This window comes from Narcine bancroftii, chromosome 9 (genome assembly GCF_036971445.1).
Source record: "Narcine bancroftii isolate sNarBan1 chromosome 9, sNarBan1.hap1, whole genome shotgun sequence".
NCBI classification, from domain to species: domain Eukaryota; kingdom Metazoa; phylum Chordata; class Chondrichthyes; order Torpediniformes; family Narcinidae; genus Narcine; species Narcine bancroftii.
Genome location: NC_091477.1, coordinates 65,419,836 through 65,447,224, shown reverse-complemented (window position 1 = coordinate 65,447,224; position 27,389 = coordinate 65,419,836). Strand labels below are relative to the sequence as shown.

General features: G+C 38.3%; 1 long non-coding RNA gene and 1 other non-coding gene across 4 annotated transcripts; both read right to left on the bottom strand.

Moving 5' to 3' along the window:
* Nucleotides 1-1,341: 1,341 nt before the first annotated feature.
* Nucleotides 1,342-24,978, bottom strand: LOC138743721 (uncharacterized). Of its 3 annotated transcripts, none has more exons than XR_011345033.1 (4): nucleotides 24,895-24,978; nucleotides 10,553-10,683; nucleotides 2,046-2,204; nucleotides 1,342-1,606 (listed from the first exon to the last, which is right to left on the bottom strand). It is a non-coding gene; the product is annotated as an uncharacterized lncRNA (long non-coding RNA). The 3 variants fall into 3 exon arrangements; XR_011345032.1 differs by lacking the exon at nucleotides 24,895-24,978 and adding an exon at nucleotides 12,210-12,370; XR_011345034.1 differs by lacking the exon at nucleotides 24,895-24,978 and adding an exon at nucleotides 12,210-12,370 and having other exon boundaries at nucleotides 10,613-10,683.
* On the bottom strand, nucleotides 23,755-23,861 carry LOC138743754 (U6 spliceosomal RNA). The gene has a single exon (XR_011345057.1). It is a non-coding gene; the product is annotated as a U6 spliceosomal RNA (small nuclear RNA).
* Nucleotides 24,979-27,389: the final 2,411 nt, after the last annotated feature.

Below are 27,389 nucleotides of genomic sequence, written 5' to 3'. Positions count from 1 at the left end.
ATGTCAATTGTATCAACAGGTACAATGACCTCTGGCTGCTATCCTTGGACAATATTCTCCTACCACGCAGTGACCTTGCACCCAGGAGGCAACATACAATCCTGGCATCTCTTCTCTATCCACAGATCCTCTCGTCTGTACCCCTCACTAATGGTGATATTTCATTAGGAGGTTGAGGAGATTTGGTACGTCACCAAAGACTCCTGCAAACATCTACAGGTGCACTGTGCAGAGCATTCTGACTGGTTGCATCAATGCACAGGACAGGAAAAGGTCACAGCGAGTTGTTAGCCTGGCCATTGCCATCAAGGGCATCAGTCTTGACTCCATCTTTAAGAGGTGTTGCCTCTTGAAAGCAGCCTCTATCACCAAGAACCCTCACCACCGAGGCCATGCTATCCATGCTATCAAGGACCCTCACCCCACCAGGCCATGCTATCCATGCTACCAAGGACACTCATCACCCAGGCCATGCTATCAAGGACCCTCACCACCCAGGCCATGCTATCCATGCTACCCAAGGACCCTCACCTCCCAGGCCATGCTATCCATGCTATCAAGGACCCTCACCACCCAGGCCATGCTATCCATGCTACCAAGGACCCTCACCACCCAGGCCATGATATCCATGCTATCAAGGACCCTCACCACCCAGGCCATGCTATCCATGCTATCAAAGATCGTCACCATGCAAGCCATGCTATCAAGGACCCTCACCACCCAGGCCATGCTATCCATCAGGAAGGAGGTACAGGAGCCTGAAGCCAAACACCCAATGTTACAGAAACAGCTTCTTCCCCTCCACCATCAGATTTCTGAATGGACAGTGAACCACAGACACTACCCAACTTTCTTCTCTTCTTTTGCAGTAATTATTTATTTTTAAATAATTTATGGAAATGTAACTTGTAGCATTTTTTTGCACCTGTAACACACAACATTTCTGCTGCAAATACCGTGACATGCTCATGACAGTAAATACCCTGACACGGTCATGACAATAAACCTGATTCTGAGTCTCCTCTCACTTCTGATGAGATTCATCCAGGTTTTTGGCTTCATTCTTCCTGCATTGCTGCTGCTTCCTTTTCAATGAACTTCACCCAATCAAACTAATAATCTAAGTATTGGTCTAGATGGACAATTATCCAAATCCTTTCACCCTTTCTTCATGAACTCCTGACTTACAGTTATGGTTTCAGTCTTCATTGCTTCTGGGCACAAGCGGTGAAGCGAACACCTGATGTTGTACACTGCCCTCACATCCACAATCCCAAGGCTGATACAGCCTGTGATGCACTGTTGGTCAGAAGCAAAACACACAAAACCAAAAGACTGTACAACAGGCTTTATTTGACATAACCTTCCACAAAGTCAGCTGTGAGTAGAGCTGTTGTAAACTGAGAGTGTCTTTGAAGGGCCGGCTCAGGCTTGTATTCCGGAGGGTGATTGACACCCAACTGGGTGAGGCTTGGTCCATTCAGGTCGGCTGATTGTCAACTGGCCAGATGTTGTCTGGTCCCCCATGCTCTTCTGCAGATACAGAGGTAGGCCTGCAGTAGGCCAGTGATGTACCACCACATTCAACCACTTCTTTGAAATTGACCTAGGGGTGGGTGGGGAAGAAGTTGCAGTAAAGCCCCAAACATATACACAGTGTTTACAGATTAAGATAGTCCAGCAGCCGTCGGAATCTCTGCGACCATTGCAAGACTGGCTCTGGTCATTGATCAGTGAGGGTGTGGGGTGGGGGGGGGGGTGGTGGTGCTGGGGCAGGGGCCAGAGCAGCTGGTATGGTGTAATGCAGAGAGGTGACTGGGGGGGCTGGGGTTAAGTCATGTGTATGGCATCAGATGGGCGGGGGGTGGGCGGGTTCGTCCACCACGGTTGTAGCAAGTCCTTGGTGCCCAAGAAGGTCTTGAGTGCCCCATAGCTGTTCGGGGTCAGGGCTGTGTGTCAGATCGATAGGGTCCTGGGCTGGAGGATGCTGTGTTGTAGTGGATGCTCCTGCTGGTGCCAGGTCCCTGGTTGAGACAGTGGCCTACCTGCCGCTGCCGAACCTAACGTAGACATAGCTGTTTGCGTGTAGGAGGAAGCACCTGCTCGATCAGGGTTTGGGCTTCTGCGCCCACACGTGTCTATGCAGGAGAACTGGTCCTGAGGATGTGAGCCATGCCGGGAGGGACGTTCTTGTCGCCGATCTCCTGGAGAACAAAAACAGATGTTTGTGAGGGGTCACGTTGGTAGCCATACACAGAAGTGACCGAATGGCATGGAGCACCTCAGAAGAGTGTCCTGCCAGTATTCTATGGACCACCCTTTTGAGTTAGGGGCCAGAAGAACTGCCTTCCAGTGCCCTGATGATGGTGGAGGTGTATGGGCAAGGGGTGGCAAAAGGGGAAGCGGGAGTTCTCGTCTATGACCGTGAGGAAATTAACGTTGTGATTTGTGGAAGGGAGGGGCTCCTTGATGTCCATGCTGTGGTGCTCAAAGGGCCGAGGGACATTCACGACAAGAGTCTGGGGTGGGTGGAAAAAGCGAGGTTTCCATTCCGTGCAGACCCGGCATGCCTCCGTCATGTTTCTAACATCCCTGACAGTGTACGGGAAGGTCTGGGACTTGATAAAATGGTGTAAGTGGATGATGCCCTGGTGGCAGAGGGACTCGTGCAGTGCCTGCAGCTGGTCATCGTGGAGCGATGCGCAGGTCCGGGAGTGGGCTTCGGTGGAGTCATTAAACTTCCCAGGACAATACTGGATGCCGTAGCTGTATGTTGTCAGCTAGACTCTCTTGTCGTTCTTAATCTTGCCCCTGTGTATGATGTTGAACATGAACACCACTGCCTGCTCGTCGGTCACTGAGGAGTGCAGTAAAACAGAGGGATCCGGGAATACAGAAACATAATTCCTTGAAAGTAGCATCACATGCGGATAGGGTTATAATGAGAGCTTTTGGCATATAGGCCTTCATAAATCAAAGTATTCAGTTTAGGAGTTGGGATGTTATGATGAAGTTGTATAAGACATTGATGAGACCAAACTTAAAGAATTGTGTGCAGTTTTTGTCACCTAACAAAACTGATATCAATAAGATAGATAGAATGCAGAGAAGATTTACTAGGATATTGCTTGGATTTCAGGAAGAGTGAAGGGAGATCTGATAGAGCTAATTGGAAGTGTGAGGGGTAAATGTAGTTAGGCTTTTTTCTCTGAGGGTACGTGAGATACAAACTGGAGGTCATTATTAAGGGTGAAAGTGGAAAAGTTTAGGGGGAACATCTTCACATAGAGAGTGGTGGGAGAAAGGAGTCATGTGATGGAGTAGTGGCCGGTCAGGGAATTCCAGCCCTCTCCGGAAAAGTTAAAAAAAACGCACAAAACACAAAGGTAAAAGATTAAAATTTAAAACAAAGTAAAAATAAAGCTGAGAAGAAAATGGCAGCGAAGAGAGAAAAGTCGAAAACAACGGGAAGAAGAGAAGAAGAAAGAACGTCGGAAGAAGAAGGTGAAGGCCTTACCTGTCCGAGGAGGCCCGCCGCGGAGAGAGAAGCCCGCTCCCTCAGGTCAGTGGAAGTCCCAGGCTCGGGACTACAAAAATGGCTCGCAGAGCCGAGTAAAAGTGCGATGCGCATGAAAAAAAACACACTGACGGGAGGGGGGAACAGCTGCGGAGTCGATCTCCACAGCTGAGAGAGACACCTGCAATACAGCAGCGGGTGCAGAACAGAGAAAAAAACGACAACAAGAAAGAAGAGGGTAAAAAGAAAACAAGGAAACAACAGATGGTCAACCCAGAGGAAGGAGAAGAAGAAGAACAGAAAGAAATGGAAGAAGAAGAGAAAGGCAAGACAATGGATATTGTCTTTTTTTAAAGAATATATGGAATCAGTGAAAGAATGGCAATTACAAAAATTTAATGAGATAAAAAGAAGAATTAAGAATGCAGAAGAAAAAATGAATAAAATAGAAATGGTCATATTAGAGATAGGAAAAAGAAAGTTAATGAGGCACATGAGCTGTTAGCTCAGAAGATAGATATAATGGAAAACTATAATAGAAGAAATAATATAAAGATAGTGGGCCTTCAGGAAGATGAAGAAGGCAAGAATATGAGAGAATTTATAAAAGATTGGATCCCCAGGGTCCTAGGAAGACCAGAATTACAGGAAGAAATGGAAATAGAGAGGATACATAGAACATTAGCCCCGAAACCACAACCGCAGCAAAAACCAAGATCCATTTTAGTAAAATTTTTAAGATATACAACAAGAGAAAATATATTGGAGAAAGCAATGAAGAAAATAAGAGAAGACAAAAAGCCACTGGAATACAAAGGTCAAAAATTTTTTTTCTATCCAGACATAAGTTTTGAACTCCTGAAGAAGAGGAAGGTGTTCAATACAGCAAAAACGATCTTATGGAAAAAAGGATATAAATTTATGTTAAAGTACCCAGCAGTACTTAAAATAGTTATTCCAGGGCAACAAAACAGACTATTCTCGGATCCAGAGGAAGCACGAAAATTTGCAGAACAACTACAAAACAAGCAGAGAGATGAAGACATGTAATGAGAGTAAAAATGACCACGAACTATATGTATGTGTGTATATGGGTATATGTGTACATATATATGTAGATGTGTATCTATGTGTGTGTATACATGAATGTATCCATATTTAGAGGAAAATATATAGAATATAGATAAGAATTAATAAGGGAATGAAAGGAAATAGAGGGAATAAGGAGGGAATTAAAAGAGTGACCTTTGTTACATATGAAAATTGAAATCTTTTCGGGGGGGGCTGGGTGGGGAGGAGTTACGGTCACTGCAAAATCAGTTGACGTTTGCGAGTGAATTCGCAAATCCAAATGGAGAGGGAAGATGTGGTTGCCCGACAAGGGATAAAGGGCAACTCAAGAGGGGGAGGGGAGAATGGGGTTAAAGAAGTTTTAAATAGGAGAATAAGGAAAATGTTTGATGTTTTAGAAATGTTGTCTTATAAAGTGTTCAAAACAAGAAAGCAGAAATGGATAAGAAGGAAAGATGATGATGGAGAAACGGAAAGGGAAGATAAACAAAGTATGAAATGGCTATGTTGAACTATATGACTTTAAATATTAACGGAATACATAACCAAATCAAAAGGAAGAAACTGCTAAATTTACTGAAAATAGAAAAAATTGATATAGCATTTGTGAAAGAAACACATTTAACTGAATTGGAGCACAAGAAATTTAAGAGAGATTGGGTAGGACATGTAACAGCAGCGTCGTACAATTCAAAAGCAGGAGAAGTAGCTATATTAATCAGTAAAAATGTACCAATTAAAATAGAAGACGAAATAATAGATCCAGCAGGGAGATATGTAATGATAAAATGTCAGATATATTCGGAGTTTTGGAATCTACTCAATGTATATTCACCTAACGAAGAAGATCAAAAGTTTATGCAAGATATTTTTTTGAAGATAGCAGATACGCATGGGAACATATTATTAGGAGGGGATTTTAACCTTAATTTGGATTCAAATATGGATAAAACTGGGAAAAATATTAACAGAAAGAACAAAGTAACCAAATTTATAATTAAATCGATGCAAGAAATGCAACTTTTGGATATATGGAGGAAACAACACCCAAAGGAAAAGGAATATTCATATTATTCGGGTAGACATAAAACATACTCAAGAATAGACCTATTTCTGTTATCAGCTCGTATGCAAGATAGAGTAAGAAAAACAGAATATAAAGCTAGAATATTATCGGACCATCACCCTTGATATTGACAATAGCGTTAGAGGACATCCCTCCAAGAATGTATAGATGGAGATTAAACTCCATGCTACTTAAAAGACAGGATTTTAGAGAATTAATTGAAAGACAAATTAAAATGTACTTTGAAATAAATGCGGAATCAGTGAAAGATAAGTTTATACTATGGGATGCAATGAAAGCGTTCATTAGAGGGCAAATAATAAGTTATGTAACCAAGATGAAGAAGGACTATAATCAGGAAACAGAGCAGTTGGAAAGGGAAATAGTAAATATAGAAAAAGAATTAGCAATGAAGGAAGATACAACTAAAATAAGAGAATTGGCAGATAAAAAAATAAAATATGAAACACTACAAACATATAAGGTGGAGAAGAACATAATGAAGACAAAGCAGAAATATTATGAACTAGGGGAAAAAACGCACAAAATTCTAGCATGGCAGCTTAAGACAGAACAAGCTAAGAAAATGGTATTGGCATCAAGGAAAAAAGACAAACAAATCATATATAATCCAACGGAGATCAATGAAAACTTTAGAGAATTCTATGAACAATTATACCAAACTGAAAACGAAGGGAAAGAAGGCAAAATAGATGAATTTTTAACTAAAATTGAACTACCAAAATTACAAATAAAGGAACAAAATAAATTAACAGAACCATTTGAAATAGTAGAAATACAAGAGATAATAAAAAAACTACCAAATAATAAAACACCAGGAGAGGATGGATTCCCAATAGAATTCTATAAAACATTTAAAGATTTATTAATTCCTCCCCTCTTGGAAGTAATCAACCAGATTGACAAAACACAATGCTTATTAACAGAAAGAACAAAGTAACCAAATTTATAATTAAATCGATGCAAGAAATGCAACTTTTGGATATATGGAGGAAACAACACCCAAAGGAAAAGGAATATTCATATTATTCGGGTAGATAATTCATGTAAAACAGCAATAATTACAGTAATACCAAAGCAAGGGAAAGATCCACTCGCACCAGCGTCATATACACCAATATCATTACTTAACACAGATTATAAGATAATAGCTAAACTATTAGCAAACAGATTAGCAGATTATGTACCTAAAATGGTAAATCTAGACCAAACTGGATTTATTAAAAAAAGATGCACAACAGACAATATTTGTAAATTTATTAACTTAATTCATGCAGTAGAAGGGAGTAAAGCGCCAACAGTAGCAGTTGCTTTAGATGCAGAGAAGGCCTTTGACAGAGTAGAATGGAATTATTTATTCAAAGTATTGCAAAAATTCAGTTTACCAGAGAAGTATATTAATTGGATTAAAGCATTATATAAGTGGCCATTGGCGAAAGTGACAGTAAATGGATATATATCAAAGCAATTTAACTTAAGCAGATCAACAAGCCCACTATCACCCTTATTGTTCACATTAGCTATAGAACCACTAGCAGAATTGATAAGAACAGAAAATAATATAAAAGGGATAAAAATAAAAGACAAGAAATATAAAATCAGTTTATTTGCGGATGTTATAGTATACTTAACAGAACCAGAACTATCAATAAAAGAATTATATAAAAAATTGAAGGAATATGGAGAAGTGTCGGGTTACAAGATTAACGTAAATAAAAGTGAAGCAATGCCAATGAATAATGCGGATTTCTCAAAATTTAAGAAGGAATCACCATTCAGATGGCAAATGCAAGCAATAAGATACCTAGGTATACAAATAAATAAAAATCTCGGCCATCTATATAAACTCAATTATTATCCACTAATGAAAAAATTACAGGGCGATTTAGAGCATTGGAAAGATTTACCATTAACACTAATAGGAAGGATAAACTGTATTAAAATGAACATTTTCCCAAGGATATTATACCTATTTCAGGCATTGCCAATACACTTGACAGAGAAATTCTTCAAGGAGTTAAAGAAAATAATAAGGACATTTTTATGGAAAGGGGGGAAACCGAGGATAGCACTAGATAAATTAACAGAATGGTATAAACAAGGAGGCTTACAACTGCCAAACTTTAAAAATTATTATAGAGCCGCACAATTAAGATACCTATCAGATTTTTACCAAACAAGGGAAAAGCCAGATTGGACTAGATTAGAACTAGATAAAATAGGGGAAAAGATACCTGAACACATATTATATAAATGGGATGAAAAATTGGTACAACGTAGGAGTTCTCCAGTATTACATCATCTGCTCAATATTTGGAAGAAGATTCATGTAGAAAGGAATAAAACAAATTACCAATTACCAAAACTAATAATGACGCAAAATCAGTTACTCCCTTTTAGATAACCTTTCCTTTAGAGAATGGGAGAAAAAAGGGATCAAAAGAATAGAAAATTGTTTTTCAGGAAATAGATTATTATCCTTTGAATAAATGAAAGATAAATACAATGTAACTCAAGATACAGTGCTGGCATATTACCAATTGAGATCCTACTTGAAGGACAAATTAGGAAGCAGTCTGAGGTTACCAGAGGGAAGTAACTTTGAATATGTGATTACAGATACAATGATAATCAAAAGATTTATAACAAATATGTATATTAAACTGCAAGAAAAGGAGAATGAGGAAACAAATGGTAAAACTAAACAAAAATGGGAACAAGATTTAAATATAAAGATAAAAAAAAGGAAACATGGGAGAAATTATGTTCTGGAACGATGAGAAATACAATAAATACGAGGTTACATATGATACAATATAACTGGATACACAGGCTATACATTACACCTCAAAAGTTAAATAAATGGGACCCAAAAGTATCTGAGATGTTTTCATTGTAAAAAAGAAATGGGAACAACAATTCATGCAATCTGGACATGTGAGAAAGTAGAAAAATTTTGGGAAGATCTAAACCAGATATTAAATAAAATTACAGAAAACAATATACCAAAAAACCCAGAGATCTTCCTCCTAAGTAACATAAAAAACAAAGAATTTGGACTTGATTTGGATGGTGCACAAAAAAGATTTGTTAACATAGCTCTAGCTGTAGCAAAAAAATGTATTATGTCAACCTGGAAATTGGAAGATAATTTGAGAATACAACAATGGTATATAGAAATGAATAAATGTATTCCATTAGAAAAAATAACATATAGTTTAAGAAATAATATTGAAATATTTGAACAAATATGGGAGCCATACATGAAACACAATAGAGAAAACCTACCGGAGACATTTACCACCTAAATTAACGAAAGGAGAAGGAAATGAAAAGAATTGACTGAGTGAAATTTCTTGTTTATTTTTATTGAATGACAACATTGTTTGACTGGTTTAATGTATCTTAGATTTTGTACTTTAAATGGATGGGGGGGGGGAGGTAGGGAGGGTGGGATGGGAGGAGGGAGGGGGGGAGAAAATGACACTGTATATATTTGAAAAGGAAAATGTATGTATCATGGTCAATGTGGTTTATGGTGTGAAAAATAAAAAATTTAATAAAAAAGAGAGTGGTGGAAATGTGGAATGGTGAATGGAGGATCAATTTTAATATTTAAGAAGAATTTGTACAGGTACATGGATAGGACACCATTTTTAGGGAATTATGTATTTGTATTCCCAGTTCTACTGCACATATGAAAATACAATACCTCACACTTGTTGCCATTTTTTAAGCTTCTTTTCCAGCTGGTTCAGATCCCTCTGCAAGATTTGAAAACCTTCTTCGCTATTCACAACATCTCCAGTCTTAGTGTTATCTACAACTTGCTGACCCAATTGACCACATTATCATCCAGATCATTGATATTATCTTCAACATCTCACTGCAGCAAAGCATCGTTTATGCAGGGTTCAAGACAGCCACCATCATCCAAGGGGGTGAAAATAACAGGCATCAATGACTACTGCCCATTATGAAATGCTTCGAGTTTGGTGATAGAACGCATCCAGAGAAGCTGGACCCATTTCAGTGTGAAACCTTTCCTCAGAGATTCTATAAACTTGTTTCACTCTATCCTGGCCAACTTGGAGAATGATGCCTCATATGCCAGGCTGTTGTTCAGTGACTTCAACTTGGCATTGAATACGATCATATGCTAGAGGCTGGTGGAGAGGCTGTTCTTGCTGGGACTCAACACCCCACTAAAACTTTACAAATTTAGACATTTACCACAGTAACAGGCCATTTTGGCCCACGAGTCTGTGCTGCCCAATTTACACCCAATTAACCTACACCTTTGGTACATTTTGAACGATTGGAAGAAACCAGACCCCCCCCCCCCAAGGAAAACACATGCAGACACAGGGAGAACATACAAACTCCTGACAGACAGCGCGGGATTCAAACCCCTGTCCCAATCGCTGATATTGTAAAGGCATTTTGCTAACCGCTATGTACACTGTGCCACTCTGTAATTGGATCTTGGACTTCCTAACAGAAAGACCACAGTCTGTCTAGAAGAATATCATGTACCAACAGACTGAGCACTGGCCGTGTGCTCAACCTGCTCCTTTTCATGCTACTGACCCACGACTTCATCGCCAGATCCAGGTTCAACAGTGTCATCAAGTTTCCAGATGGCACAATAGTCGTTGGCCTCATTAGTACCAACGATGAGGTGGAAAATCTTGCGAGTTAGTGCGAGAGTAACAACCTGAGTGTCAACTGGACAAGATGAAGGAGATGATCGTGGACTTCAGGAGGACCAGGAATGACCACCATCCACTACACATCAATAACTCTGTAGTAGATAGAGTGGAGAGCACTAAGTTTCTTAACTAGTGACCTATTGTGGACACTCGACATCTCCTCACTTATCATGAAGGTACAATATTGACTGCAATTCCTGAGAAGAATGAAGCGGGAAAGGCTACCGGCCACCATCATGTCCACAGGAGCTCTGTCGAGAATGTCCTGGCAGCTGCATCACAGTGTGGTACGGTTCCTGCAGAGAAATGGATTGGAGGTTAATCCACACGTGCATAAGAGTGGCAGAGAGGATCACTAATGTCTCCCTCCCCCCCCAACAACGTGATCTACTGGGATTGTTGTCTGAAGAGGGTGCAAAATTCATTGAAGACCCCATCAAGGAAGAGATACATGAGTATCAGAGCCAGCATCACCAGGCTGAGGAACAGCTTCTTCCCACGGGCAGGGAGAATGTTGAACGACCAAAGGAACTGCTCATACTAACCATCTGAAACTCGCATATGTAAAAAATAATGTTTATTTATTTATTTGTTTGTATAGATAAAATACTTGCCATGCAAATGTATTGTTTGTATGTGTGTTATGTCTGGTTGTGTATTTACATGTTTTGCGCCGAGGACTGGGGAAAGCTGTTTCATCGGGTTGTACATACAATCAGATTCAATAAACTTGACTTGTCTTGATAACAAACGATGGTCCCAGCACCGACCCCTGGGATCACCACTAGTCATCAATGTAAAAAATTGTGCTATCCAGAGCCCTTCTCTCATTTTTTTAAATTCTTTTATATCTGTATATCTGGGTTGACTAAACTACAGTTTATGGGTCTCAACAATTGTGACACTGACATGCAAGTAATTCCTAGGCTCAGACATTTCTCTGCTAAGAATACATGGGTATCCTGCATGGTAGATTTTCCTCTATGGTTACCTGGCATGGGGATAAGAGACATCACAACAGAAGTGCCACAAATTGGATCACTGAGGTTAATGGGAGGATTGGGGAAGGCAAAAGGATCACGACAATGGTAGAGAAAGGAATTTAAAATAGGATCCAAGTCTTGAGGAGGTCATAGAGAAATGGAGGGGTTAGTGAACAGGTCAAAGTCTTGAGAAAATATTGCAGGGGAAGTCACAGAGTATTTTGCTGAGAAGATTTTGGAGAGAGAATTGGAACTGGGGTAACACAAAGGAGAGGTGGGTGGAAAGTGATTATTTATGATGAATGTGCCTTGGACATCTTGGATGTTTCCATTATAAGATCAATCCAATAACTAATGTCGCAGCAGGTCCCAAGCCTCGTGCTAAGACCTATTTTAATGTTTGAGGCTGGTACTGTTAATACACTTTTTATAATAGGCAGACTTCTTCACATCCACAGTGAATTCAAGATGCAGTTCAACAGCCTCTCTGAGCCAGATGATCTTAACCCAAAACTTTGGACAGTGTTACTTGATTGGTGACCAATGGTGAGCATGGATGGTGATTTAAAATTTTTACATTAAATTTAAAAAAAAATCTTAAAAACAGGCCCTTTTGGCCACAAGCCTGTGCCATTCAATTACACCCAAATGACCTGCAACCCCAGTACGTTTTGAAGGGTGGGAGGAAACCGGAATCCTCGGGGAAAACCCATGCAGACACGAAGAGAATGTACAAACTCCTGACAGACAGTGCGGGATTCAAACTGCTACGCCAACCATGTCACCCCATAAACTACTGACATTGACAACTGAACACGAACAAATAGGGTGAGACTTACCCCATAATGATGGACAGTTGCAGAGGGAATGTGAGCAGCTTTGATTGGATTTTGACATCCCTCAAGCCAAGAGATTGGTGAGAATGACCATTGGGTGCCAGCAGCCCAGCACAGTGCCAAACAAAACTACGGACAGCCCCAGATGCGAGTCTAAAGTTATGAAGGCAAGGAGGCAGACTGAAAAGCAGCAGGATATGGATTTGTTACTTGAGCCAAAGGTGCAGACAAAAACGTCATACACACATCACTTTATAGCAGTAGTGATTTGATGACTGAAGGCAGATGGAGGTTCTGAAGGAGATTTATTTCCTGGGGGATTTAAATCATGCCTTACCCACTCTCAGAAATGTTTTTATGATTTATATTTTACTCACTGACAACAGTAACTACTCTATTTAATTAATTGTGTATGACATTTCTGAGTGATGCAATCAAGTACGAAGTAAAGGCTTCTGGCATTTCAGAGCCTTCTTTAACTTTGAGCCAAATAATTATTTCTCCTCTGAGGATCAGAAACTAAATCCGACAATATAATAACTTGCTTCAGCTGACTTTACTGGTTTGACCAACTCCTTGTCCTCTTCAGCAATACTGGGCTGTATCCCTTGATCAAAATTTGGATCCCACATGTTTATCACAAAATCAGAGGATTGCCATCGTATGCATCTTTCAGGCCATCATGATTTGAACATTTCTTGCCTGTCCGTTCATTACTGGGTCAACGTCAAGGAGTGTCTACCTAACACTACCATCAACACAGTGATTACAGAAGTCTAAAGTTATTTCAGATTTATTGTCAGAGTACACACATGACATGACATAAAACCTGAGATTCCTTTTTCTGTGGGCGCAGCAGAATTACTTATCAGTAGAGAGAAAAAAACTGTACACAGCATACAGATATAAACTTTTTGAGGTTAATAAGATTTAGCTCATTTAAAAATACATCGCAAATCGAAGGATAGCTTGGTTTAAATTGTGAATAGAGACAATTTACACCAGACTTATTGATACATCCCAATCCAATTCCCTGCCCCATGCTGACATGTCTGTCCAAGGTCTCGTGCTCGTGCCTGTTGGCCTGTGCTCCTCCCCCTGACCTTTCTTCCCTCTCCCCAACCTTTTTATTCAGGCGCTGACTTGCTCTTTGCTCAAACCTTGAGGAATGACTCAGGCCTGAAAAGTTGTTTTTTTTAATATATATATATAGTTTAGTGTCGAGGTTAGCACAGCAACCAGAGTTTAAATCTGGCGCTGTTTGTAAGCAGTTTATATATTTTCCCCTTGGCTGTCAGGTTGGAAGCCTGTGACAAGTGGGGTGCCTCAGGGATTGATGCTGGGTCCCTTGTTGTTTATCATTTATATTAATGATTTGGAGGAGGGTGTGGTTAACTGGCTAAGCAAATATGCAGATAATATGAAAATAGTGCGAGTGGTGGATAGTGAGGAAGGTTTTCTTGGATTACAGAAGGATTTGATTTGTTTGGAAGTGTGGGCTGAAAGATGGCAGATGGAATTCAATGTAGACAAGTGCGAGGTGCTGCATTTCGGAAAAAAATAACCAAAATAGGACATATGCAGTTGAGGTACATTGAGGCACGCAGAGGAACAGAGGGACCTGGGGGTTATGGTACAGAGTTCATTGACGGTGGATTTCCATGTAGACAGGGTGGTTAAGAAGGCATATGGTATGCTGGCCTTCATAAATCATAGTACAGAATATAGGAGCTGGGAAGTGATGCTGCGGCTGTTTAAGGCATTGGTGAGGCCCCAGGTTTGGAGTATTTGTTCAGTTCTGGTCTCCAAATTATAAGAACGATATAGATAAGGTGGAGAGGGTGCAGAGAAGATTTACAAGGATGTTGCCTGGCTTACAGCATCTTGATTACGGAGAAAGATTAAGGAGACTGGGACTTTATTCATTGGATTTGATAAAGGTATTTAAAATTATGAATGGAATCGATAGACTAGACATAAATAGACTCTTTCCCCTGAGGGCAGTGGAGATTGGAACAAGAGGGCATAAGTTAAGGGTAAGGGGGCAAAACTTTAGGAGAAATATTAGAGGATGCTTTTTCACTCAGCGTGTGGTGGCAGAATGGAATGATCTTCCAAATGAGATAGTTGTGCCAGGGTTCCTTCTGTCATTTAAGAGAAGATTGGATGTGTACATAGAGATGAGGGGGTTGGAGGGTTATGGGCGGAGAGCAGGGGGGGAGCTAGTGGAGTTGTTCAAGTGAATCGGCGCGGACTCAAAGGGCTGACCTGGCCTGTTTCCGTGCTGTAAACGGTTATATGGTTATATGGTCTACGAGGGTTTTCTCGGGGTGCTCCAGTTTCCTCTCACCATTCAAAAATATATGGGGGTTGTATGTTCATTGGTGTATTTGGGAGGCGTGGCCTTGCGGGCCAGAAGGACCTGTCACCAATGCTGTACGTCTAAATTGCTTTACCTCCCATAGACGATGATCTGCTGAGTTCTTCCAGCATTTTTGTGTTTTTACTATAATCTCAGTATCTGCAGACTTTCGTGTTTCACTCCAATCAACAATGTGTTCAGTGGTTGCTGGGCATAATAGATTGATCATTGGACCTGCATCAGCCCAGAAACAGGGATGGTGTTACATGACTAAGGTTATATTCAATTTTTCTGTAGAGTTATATGGTTATATGGTTATATGAAACTTACTTAAGCCTAAAATTAAGTTTTCCAGTTTATGTTCACATCAGCTTTCAGCAGAAAGTGAGAACTGTGCATTAGTGTAGATATAAAATATCTTCTCTTCTCCAATGTACAGAGGAAAACTGCACTGAATTTGTACTGATTATTAATCATCCACTACCCAATCCTATTCTTAAGACCATAAGACATAGGAGCAGAGGCTATTCAGCCCATCAAATCTGCCCTGCCATTTAATCATGAGCTGATCCATTGCCCCACTGCCTGGCCTTCTCCCCATAACCTTTAATGCCCTGGCTAATCAAGAACCTATCAATCTCCATCTTTTTTGAAAATTTTATTTTTCAATTTTTCCAAAAACATAGTATCACATCTGAAAAAACAATTGTTTTTAATGTATTTACACTTTATTTTAGTATAATTCATTTCTCAGATGCAAACACTATGTCAGCTTACTTACAATTTCCTTCCCTCCCCACAAAACTTTCAAAATTAAACAACTAAAGGAATTAAAGTGACAAACAGAAAAATGGTAAGAAGGAAAAAAAAGGAATTCAGCGACTTCCACTCCTTGAGATGCTTCACTGCTGTGTCTTTATGCATTTTTTGGCTTTTTCGAACTGTGGGCTGTTGTTATTGCTGGACACCAATGTACTCTCGATAAGCTTGCCATACTTTAGCAAAAGCATCAGATTTATTTCTTAAATTATATTATTTTCTCCATGGGCACACAGTTGTGCATCTCTGTGGTCCATCAAGTGATGAGCAGGGCAGAGTTGGGCTTCCAGGTGATCACAATCCATTTTTTTTTGCTACTGTCAAGGCAATGTCTACAAATTTAATTTGGAATTTAATTAATGTTTTGCCCACGTCCTGTAGGTTTCCCAATAAATACAGCTCCAATTCCAATGGGAAGTCTGTTCCCGTAATCCTAGTTAATATATGACATAATTCCAACCAAAAGGGTCTCACCTTCGGGCAAGTCCATGTGAAGTGCATAAAGGTAACAATTTCTAATCCATATCTGAGGCACATTTCCGATATCTCTGGTTTTCCTTTATGTAATTTTTGAAGTGTGAGATATAATTGGTGTAAGAAATTATATTGTGCCATCTTCGTCTGGTCTTGATCATCGATATTACACTTTCTCTACATAAATCTGACCAACACTCTTCATTGATCATTGTTCCCCTGTCTGACTCCCACCTCTCCCTCGATCATTGCAGGCCCGGCTTTGGGCTCTCACTTTGAAATACAAAGTACATTCTGGATGTAAATTTGGGAGCGCCGCCCAGTCAAAGTAGCCCTTCCACCTCATTCCCTTCAGGTGGGGTGATTTTCGGGCCCCATCTTTCCCTCAGGAAGGATCTTAACTGTAGAAAGTAGTGAAAGGTTCCACGAGGTAAATCATATTTATTCTTCAGTTGTTCGAAGGACATGAGCTGTCTATTCTCATCGCAGTCCTCAATAGTTCAGATCCCCTATTGGTCCCAAATATCCAGAATTTTGTTACCTAAACTCATGGACATCAGTTTGTTGTGTATTGAGGGTGCTTCGGGCAATATTGCAATCTCTTTAGTGATACAATCATTAATTTCCTTCCAATTTTTACCAGATGTTTTAGGATGGGGTTATCTGTTCTTTTATTTATTAATTTGGTATTTGTTTTGTAAATGAAATCTTTCACTATCCCCTCCCCCATGCTATGTAATATTTTAAAAAATGTTCATGGTAGATAAATAGGAATGGATTGAATTAAATATTGTAATCTCAGCAAACATCCATTTTGATACAGTTTACCCTGCCCATCAAAGATGGCTTCTCCATCTGTTTAAATCATCTCCGATCTTTTCAAGGATAGGGGTATAGTTACATTTGTATAAGTTTCCCAAGTCTGTTATTATCCCTAGGTATTTAAAATAACCTGAATACCACTTGAAGTGACTCTCCTGTTTATAGTCTTAATCAGTCAGTGGCATAATTCTACTTTTTTCCAAATTTACCTTATATCCAGAGATTATGCCATAATCATCCAGAGTGGCCTGCAATTTGGTCAATGACTGAGCTGGTTCCGAAAAGTATAATAGCACATTGTCTGTGAATAGGTTTAATTTATGTTCAGCTTGACCCACCTTGAATCCCTTTAAGTGTGGGTCCTTCCTAATCTATTCTGCTAATAATGCAATAGTTAATACAAACAGCCTTGGAGACAATGGACAAAGCTGCCTGCTAAACCTACTGAAGGGGACTGTCAATGAAATATGGCCATTTGTTATGATCCTTGGTTGTGGTTTGGAATATAATGTTTTTACCCAATAATTGTCCCAGCCCACATTTTTCCATGACTTTAAATAGATGTGGTCATTCCAATCTATCAAAGGCCTTTTCTGCATCTACTGCTACATGGGAGTCTTCTCTGGATTGTGCCAGATGTATCTTATTCAATAATCTTCCCAAGTTGTCAGCAGAATGTCTCTTTTATGAAACCTGGTTGGTCCAGATTTATTAATTTTGGGAGATATTGGCCCAATCTCTCAGCCAGTGCTTTGGCTATTATCTTGTAATCTGTATTTAATAACGAGATGAGTCTATAAGATGCAGGTTTTAATGGATCTTTATCCTTCTTAGATAACATCACAATTATTGCTGTTGAAATGGTGTCTGGGAGAATCTTTGCCTCCACAGCTTGATTAACCGCACCCATCATGAGTGGCATCAACAAGTCTTTATATTTTGTAAAACTCAGGTGGGAAACCATCCTGCCCCCGGAGACTTAGTAACATGTAACAGTCCCAAAGCTCTTTCAATTTCCTCCCTGGTGAGGGAGGCATCTAACCTCATCTGGTCCTCTTGGCTTAATCTTGGCAGCTCAGTTCCATTCAAAAAGTCATCTATTTTTGTGTGATCCTATGGTGATTCTGATTTATATTTGGAATTTAATTAATGTTCTGCCCATGTCCTGTAATAAATACAGCTCCAGTTCCAATGGGAAGTCTGTTCCCCTAATCCGAAGTAAACTGTGTAGAATTGTTTAAAAATATCGTTAATTATTTTTGGACCGTGAGTTATAGTTTCTGACTCCAGTTGAACTTCATTGATCGTCCTCAGGTTTCCTTTGCCTTTAACTGACAAGATAAAACTTTGTGCGCTCTTTCCCTCAGTTCATAATATTTTTGCTTCGATCTCATTATGTCTCTTTCCATTTTGTATGTTTGTATTGTATGTATTTGTCCTTTGAGCCAGATTTTTGATTTTCTTTCTCTAACAGCGTAATGTCTTTTCCCAGATTGTTAATTTCTGCCATATGTTTTTTCTTTACATTTTTAGTGTATGATATTATCTGCCCCCTTAAATCGGCCTTTAGTTGGTCCCACATCAGGAAATGGTTGTTAGTCGATGGGTAGTTAGTTTCACAAAATACGTTAATTTGTTTCTGTATAAACATACAGTAATCCCCTCTTTTCAACAGCATAGAATTGAGTTGCCACCGATACATTGATGCCTGTTTTTCTAGCATCATTATCGTCGATGCCAAAGGTGCACTGTCTGTTAATAATCTGGCTAACTACTCCGATTCAACCATCCTGCATTCTAACTATGCCAAAGTTAGGAAATAGTCAATTCTGGTGAAAGAATCATGGGGTTGTGGGGGGGGGGGGTGGGTGGGGGGGCGTGACAAAATGGCGTAGGACGAAGACGTGGGGAATCACCTCTCCCTGACTGGACTGTTTAAAAGCCGACTTTAGAGGACTGATTTACATGGTGATTAACTGGGAAAAAAATCTTCATCTGTTGAGGATGAAAGAGACAAGAAAAGGGAAAATCACAACCATCGAAAAAAAATCACGATTTAAGACACTGGAAAAAACAGAAGACTTTGAGCCTACCGAACAATTGAAGCCTGAAAATCAATTTTCAATGGATCCGAAGCCTCAACGCTCTTGGAAGGTTAGGCTCAGCGTCGGCATCCTCTGTGCGTGGTGGAACACAAGATGGTGCCGATGCTACTGCGTTGGTGTCGCTCCAGGACGTTGGTGGGGGCGCCGAGGTATGCGCTGCTAGTAGCGAGTCTGGGCTGCGGAGGGGGGCCTCTCACCACTGCACCATCGATGTCGGCTCAGCTTGGATGGGGGTCCAAACCCGCAGCCAGGCTACTAAAGAAGAAGTTTTGATCCCAGAAGAAGAGGAACAAGAAGAAGACGACGACATGGATGAAGAGGATCAGGAATTATTGATAGCAGCTGCCAAGATTATTGAAGATAGGCCTTGAACATTAAAGGCACCTTCACCTATAAATCACCAAGTTTTATGTCCTTCATCAGGCCCTGATGTGATTTCAATGTTTGAAGAATTAACTAAAAGAAGTGATAACGTGATGGAATATATGTCTAATAGTTTTCAAAGTTTTGATGAGCAGTTTGCAGATATTACAACTAGAATATCTGATATGTCAGGAGAAATTGCTTCAATTAAATTGGATATTAATAAATGTCTGACTGCTGTTGATGTAGTTCAAGGAAGAATGAAGAATGCTGAAGGTAGAGTTGGTCAAATTGAAGAGTCACTTACTGGATGGCAACTGGAGGAAAAAATTCTGCAAAAAATGGATTAATTGGAGAATCAAAGTCGGCGGAATAATATTAAAATTGTGGAGCTACCTGAAGGTTTTGAAGGAGCGAATCCAACAAGATTTTTCAAGGACTGGATTCCAGAAGTGTTGGGGACTGAATATTTTCTGGAATGTTTGGAATTAGATAGGGCTCACCGTGCTTTAAGAAGGAAACCTTTCCCAGGTCAATTTCCGAGAGCAGTATTGATTAGATGTCTTCGATATCAGGATCGGGAAATGATTTTACGTGCGGCAATTCAGCAAGCTCATATGAATCAAGGCCCGATGATGGTACAGGGTAACATGGTCTTCTTTTATGCAGATTTAAGTCAAAAAGTAATTCAGAGGTGAAAGGAGTTTAATCCAGCTAAAGCAGTGTAGTGGAAGAAAGAGTATAGATCAGCTTTTTGATATCCTGCGATACCAATTGCAAATTTTTTCAATAGGTACAGGATGCTTTAACTTGTGCTAATTCTTTGCCAGATTCCAAGTTGACTCATGATCTCTCTGGAAGACCCTTGGTGAATATTGATAAAGCTGGAAATGGAAAAGGGTACAGAAAGTTGGAAACCAAACAATTGGTGGTTCTGGAGGTGGATTCTTAAATTATATCTGAATCATGAATGGACTAAATATTTTGTTGTGAAGTCTGGTTGGGAGAGTGGATGACCCGGATGTTTCCGAAGTCATCAGTCACAGGTGGTATTAACTGTACTTTGGGGGGTGGGTGTTTTTGTTTCAGTTTTTAGTTTAGATTTTTTAAAGTTTTTTTTGTCTGTAGTGTTTTATATATAACGAATAGTTAGGAGCCTTTTTTTATATTTTATTGTGGTGTGTCTGAATTGCTTGTGTTATTATGTCTAATTTGAATTTTGCAACCTTTAATGTTAGAGGGTTGAATAACACAATAAAAAGGAAACGAGTGTTGGGTTATATTAAGAAAATGAAAGTGGATATAGCTTTTTTGCAAGAGACTCATTTAACTGAAAAAGAACATTTAAAGTTAAAAAGGGACTGGGTTGGACATGTTATTGCATCTTCCTTGTGGGGTAGCAATTTTAATTCATAAGAAATTGCCTTTTACATTGGAATTAGTTTCGGAAAAGAAAGGTAGAGTTTTGATGGTTAATTGTAAGATTTTTTCTGAAGCAAGGGCATGGTTAAATTTTTATGCTCCTAATGTAGATGATGAACAGTTTATTACGGAGACTTTTATGGGATTGACCCCATATATTGGTGGGAGGAGATTTCAATTGTTGTTTGGAACCGTTGTTGGATAAGTCTCCAAAATCTGTAAGAAAATCTAAAATGGCGCAACGATCGGTAGTGGTTATGAAAGATTTTAATTTGGTAGAGATTTGGAGAAGGTTCGGCAAGGCATGATTCTCTTCCCAGAATGGATTTTTTAAAATATCTGCTCAATTACAAGGGAGAGTAATTACTGTAGATTATAAAAGTCGAACATTATCAGATCATTCACTCTTATTGATGACATGTTCTTTTGTTGATATGGTACCAATTAGTTATAGATGGAGATTTAATGCAGCACTGTTGAAAAAACCTGAATTTATTATCTTTATTAAAGAACATATTAAATTGTTTTTACAAATAAATGAGAATTACGTAAAAATAAATTTATATTATGGGATGCTTTGAAAGCTTATTTAAGAGGTCAAATTATTAGTTATACAACTAAAATTAAGAAAGATTACATGGCAGATAGTCAAAAACTTGAAGAGGAGATTAAAGAATTAGAGAAAAATGTGCAGAGAAATGTGACAGAAGATAAAAAGATACGATTATCTAATTTGAAAATGCGCAATAATACTTTACAGACATATCATTATGAGAAGTTAATTCAAAAATCTAAGCAGAGGTATTATGAGTTGGGAGAGAGAGAGCTCATAAGGTTTGGCAATTAAAAACAGAACAGATTTCTAGGATAATGAAGAGGTTCAGAAGTTACACAGGAAATTAACAATGAATTTTGTTCTTTTTATTACGATTTATATACGTCAGAGATTGAACATGATTCTGATCGAGTAGAAGCTTTTCTGGCTGGGTTAGATCTTCCGTTTTTGGATGATTTAGATGTTCAGGAGTTAGATTCTTCATTTACTGATTTGGAAATTAAGGAGGTATTGCAGACTATGCCTAACGGAAAATCACCTGGAGAAGACAGGTTTACGCTGGAATTTTATAAGGAATTTTATGATCTATTACTTCCAATATTTAGACAGGTTTTGTCTCAAGCTTCTGAAACATCTTCTCTTCCTGAATCTTTTACTAGAGTTTTGATTACGGTTATTCCAAAGAAAGTTAGGGATCTTTTGAAAGTAACATCATATAGACCAATTTCTTTGTTAAATGTAGATTATAAAAATGTGGCTAAAGTATTAGCAAATAGGATTGCAAAATATTTGCCCAAATTGATTCATATAGATCAAGCTGGATTTATTAAAAATCGATATTCAGCTGATAATATTAAATTAATTGTGTTAATTAATGCATCTAAAATTATCAAAATTTACTTTTAATTGGATGCAGAAAAGGCTTTTGATAGAGTTGAATGGCATTTTTTGGAACATTTTAAGTTTGGTCCATTTTTATTGGTTGGATAAAGGCTTTATATAAAAAAATGCCTCAGCAAGAGTAGTGACAAATTAATTAATTTAATCTTCATTTAAATTTTCAAGATCGACTAGACAAGGTTGTCCATTATCACCAGCTCTTTTTGTCTTGGTTATTGAACTATTAGCTCAATATAATAGATGGAATATTAATATTAAGGGTATATTAGTAGGAGAAACAGAGTATAAAATTAACTTATTTGCTGATGATGTGTTAATATATTTAACAAATCCTAACGATTCTTTAAAACCTTAGCAGGATTGTTTGGAACAATATGGAAAAATGTCAGGATATAAAGTGAATTGGGATAAAAGTGAGTTATTACCAGTTTCGAATGAAGATTATTCAGAATGTAAACAGATGACTCATTTTTGTTGGTCGGATAAAATAAAATATTTGGGAGTGATTGTGAATGTGGGGTATCTACAATTGTATCAACTAAATTATATACCTTTATTGAAAAAATTAAGGCAGATTTGAAGATGTGGAAAGATTTGCCCTTAACTTTAAAGGGATGCATGAATTGTATTAAATTGAATATATTTCCTCATATACAGTATCTTTTTCAATCTATTTCTTGTTTTTTGCCAAATATATTTGTTAAAGAATTTAATGTTTCAATTTGTTTATTTTTGTGGAAATGCAAATTATCTAGATTTTCTTTGCAAAAATTGACTTGTAAGTATGCTTTAGGAGGGTTGCAATTACCAAATTTTCAGAATTATTATGAATCAGCACAATTGAAATTTATTAGTCGAATGTTTGATATTGAACAGATTCCTACATGGGTTAATATAGAGTTGATTCATATTTTGGAGAATAATGCTAATGATTTTATATATAAATGGAGGCCAGATCTTTTGAAAATGTATAATGTACCTGTGATTAATCATTTATTAGAAATAAGGATCCAAGGGTAGAATTTCAGTTCAGATTCCCATTTATAGAAATAAAATTATTCCGTTTTCGATGGACAGTTGATATTTAAAGGACTGGGATTTGAATGGTATTCGAAAGGTGGGAGATTGTTTTGAGAAGGGTGCTTTTATGTTATTTGTACACTTGCAAGAGAAATTTAGAATATCATCAAAGTCAATATTTGCTTATTACCAGTTGCAGGCTTATTTCAAAGAGAATTTTGAAAAGGAACGTAAACTTCCAGTGATGATGAGGTTTGAAAAGTTAATTATGGAATCTTCTAAAAAGGATTTTATATCAGAAATGTATGCACTATTGCAGGAAAAGATGGATAAACCAAATGTTTTTAAAATAAAATATGTGGGAAGATGAACTATAACTTTCTATATTGGAAGAAGATTGGGTAAAAATGAGTGAAGATGCGGTAACTAGGTTAATTAATGTGAGATATAATTTAGTTAATTATAATTTTTTGCATCAATCGTATTGGATGCCAGAAAAGTTAAAAATATATGGTTTTAAAGATTTAGATTTATGTTTTCATTGTGGAATTCAAAAAGGGACTTATTCACATTCAGTTTGGTTTTGTAAAAAGGTGTTTAATTTTTGGTTGAAAATTAGAGAATTTTTAAATCAATTGTAAAATATTCATATATTAATTGATCCATTAGTCTTTCTTTTTTAAATTTTTTTAAATTTTTTTTATTTTTCTCTTGGAACGCTTCACGAATTTGCGTATCGTCCTTGCGCAGGGGCAATGCTAATCTTCTCTGGATCATTCCAATTTTAGTATATGTACTGCCGAAGCAAGCACATCTATTAGTCTTTCTATTGGGTTTTCTGAAGGGTCTAAAAGAAGGATTAAAATTGGACATATCTCAAATTGCATTTATTTGCTTGGCTCTAGCTGTGGCAAGAAAATGTGTAGCGGTAACATGAAAGGATGATGTAAAAATAAGTATTCAGAGATGGCATAATGAATTGAAAATGTGTATTCCTTTCGAGAAAATAACATGTAGTTTGTATAATAATAATTATTTTTTTTTACTAAAATGTGGGTTCCATATTTAAAGTATAAATATATAATTATTTTTTATATATGTTAAAATGAAGTTCATATTTATCAATATACAAAGCTCCATTATTATGAAGGGGTAGGGGTAGTTTGGGGATTTCTTTTGTAATGAGGTGATTGGGTGGGGGGGGTAGTGTTATAATTAATTTTTTTTGTGTTAGTTTATTGATGATATGTTAGGGGTTTTTATATATCTGTATTTTATATATTATAAATAGTTTAAAAAAAGAAAGTATCATGAGTAGGAGTAGTCTCTAGCTTGGGGGTAGAACCGTTTCCAGGCATCTATTATGTTTAAATCCTTCATATATGATAGTGTGGCAGTTGACACCTTAGTTTTTTCTCACAGTCTGTGATATAGAAGTCAATATAGGAGCTAAACAAAAACTGAAATCTCCTCCAATTAAAACATTGTTTTGTCCTCCAGATATTTTAAGAAAGACCCTTTATATAAATAGCTTATTGTCTGTATTTGATGCATAAAGGTTCATAACTGACCAAACCACTGAGTAGATCTGTCAGTGTGCTATAATATATTATCATTCATATCCACTTCTACCTCCTTCACCACCACTGGAACATTTTTATTCATTAAAATGGCTACCCCGCTCACCTTGGAATTATATGAAGATGATATAACTTTGTGAAGTGCTTCCTGAACAAATGTTATATCTATCCATAATTTTTTGAGGTGTGCTAAAACTCACTTTCTTTTGATAAATCCATTCAATCCATTTATATTAATACTAATGATATTTGTGTTTATGCTTACCTGTCTCTGGAAGCCTACATATGTTATTTTACAGCCGGGTGCATGCCTCATTCAAGTATTTCTTTCCTTCACGCTGGCAGTCCCACTGAAACAAAAACACGAAAAAGAAAAGACAGAAATAAAACACAAATCCCCTCTTTATATATACTACATTTTTTTCATTTTATTTTGGCGCCAATAGCTAACCCCTGGTGCCATTGTTCCCCTGCTGCTCTCATTGAAACTTTTCCCCTTCTATTTGGTTCTCTTTCCCACTCCTCATTATATATATTTACATTGACTGTCTTTGTCTCCTCCTATTGTTAATACATCCCTTAAATTATGTTCTATATTGTTTTGTTATCCATCTTTGGATTATACAATAATGTCAAGAAAAATATTATCTCATTATTTTCCTTATCCCTTATGCCCTTTGTCCCTTGGTCTATTTTGCTTGCTCTTCCATCTCCCCCTTGGGTCTTTCTTTCATTTTCTGTGCCAGCTAACATTAATATTTTCTTTCACGCCCGGCATGTCGATTCGTAATGTCGCTGGGGACAATAGGGCATTTCCAATTTTTTTATACATAGAATTCTTTAAATGGCGTTGAATTCTTTTCTCTTCTTGACCGGTGCTGCATTCAAATCAGGGAAAAAGCTAATCCTCGCCCCTTTGTCTATATGTGGTCCATCATGTTCCCTGGCCATGTGGAGTATCATCTCCATGTCTTGATATTTATGCAGTCTTATCAATATTGGGCGTGTGCATTGGTTTGGCCATGGTCATGGACCAGAGGTTCAGTGGGCCCTCTCAATTACAATGGGCTCATCACGTCCGTTTATTCACAAGATCTTTGGGATCCATTCCCCCCCCCCCCAAAACACCAACTCTTTCCCCTCTACCCATTCCCCTTAGCCCCAAATTCAGCCACTTGTTAAAATTTTCTAGCGAATCCAGTTTCCCCAGTAATCTCTCTCTTTAAATATTCCAGATCCGTATCGTTTTTAATTTTCTCCAGTGGGCCTTTATGTCCTCCATTTTGTCTTTGGTGGCTGCCATGTGGTTGGTTAGAATGGTGAGTGGAATCTTCATTTCACTCCCTCCTTCCATTCTCTTTTGGACCCTCTTCCCTAGAGTCTCAATTTTGTTAGCCAGTGATTGTACAACGTCCATCACGTTGCCAATTGCCAGCACTGATCTACTGCTTGCTGACCCCAGGTCCTCCGCCATCATGTTGGGCTCTTTCTACATCCAAACTCTCCTGTGCGTCAGTTCTGACTGCATTTGTCTCCGCCCGTCTGTCTCCTCTGTTTTCAGGAGGACTGCTCTGTTCTTTTTACCCATGCTGAGATGATTTTTGGGCTTTGTTTTCTCTCTTTCCCGAGATTTGTAGTCAATTTACAGGATTGTATTAGGAGCTCTTGTTGGTCCATCTGTTCAGCACCTCCATATCACATGACTCCCAACAATCTCTGTCTTAAATACATTCAATAACCTGGCCCCCACAACCGCCTGTGGCAACAAATTCCACAGATTTACCACACTCTGGCTGAAGAAATTCCTACAAATCTCTGCTCTAAGTGGACACCCTTCAATCCTGAAGTTGTCCCCTCTTGTCCTAGACTCTCCCGCCATGGAAAACAACTGTTCTACATCTGCTCTGTCCAAGCCTTTCAGTATTTGAAATGTTTCAATGAGATACCCACTCATTCTCCTAAATTCCAATAAGTAGATTAGATTTTTAGATTTATAGTCAGAGTGGATACTTGCAATAACATAAAACCACGAGATTCTTTTTTCCTGTGGGCAAGGCAGAATTACCACTTATTTGTAGTGCAAAAAAAATTGTACTCAACGTACATATGTAAACAAATAAAGAAATGTAAACAAACTGTCAGAGAGAATGATTAAAAAAAATCAATATAGTGCAAATGTAAGTCCTTAAATGAGTCTCTGATTGAGTTTGTGGTTGAGGAGTCTGGGGTAGCAGCTGTTCCTGAACCTGGTGGTGTGAGTCTTGTGGGACCAACTCCTCTTTCCTGATGAGAACAGAGCATGTTCTGAGTTATGTGGATCCTTAATGATTTCTGCTGCTCTCCAACAATAGTGTTTCCTGGAGATGTTCTCGATGGTGGTAAGGCCTGTGATGTCCTGGGCTGTGTTCATGAACTTTTGGTTGTACAGACCAAGAGGTCCTCAAGCCTTTCATTCCTGAAATTGTTCTTGTGAACCCCTTCTGAATCTTCACCAGCATCATCACATTCATTCTTTAACGAGAAGCCCAAAACTGCTTAAGTGAAGTCTCACCACTGCCTTAAAAGCTCTCAACATCACATCCCCCTCTTCTATTCTATTCCTCTTGAAATGAACACCAGCATTGTATTTCCCTTCTTCACCACGTTTCAACATGCAAGCTTACCTTCAGGCAATCCTGCACAAGTACTCCCGGGGAACTTGGCATCTGGGTATTTTCAATTTTCTCTCCATTTAGAAAATAATCTGGCCATTTATTTTTC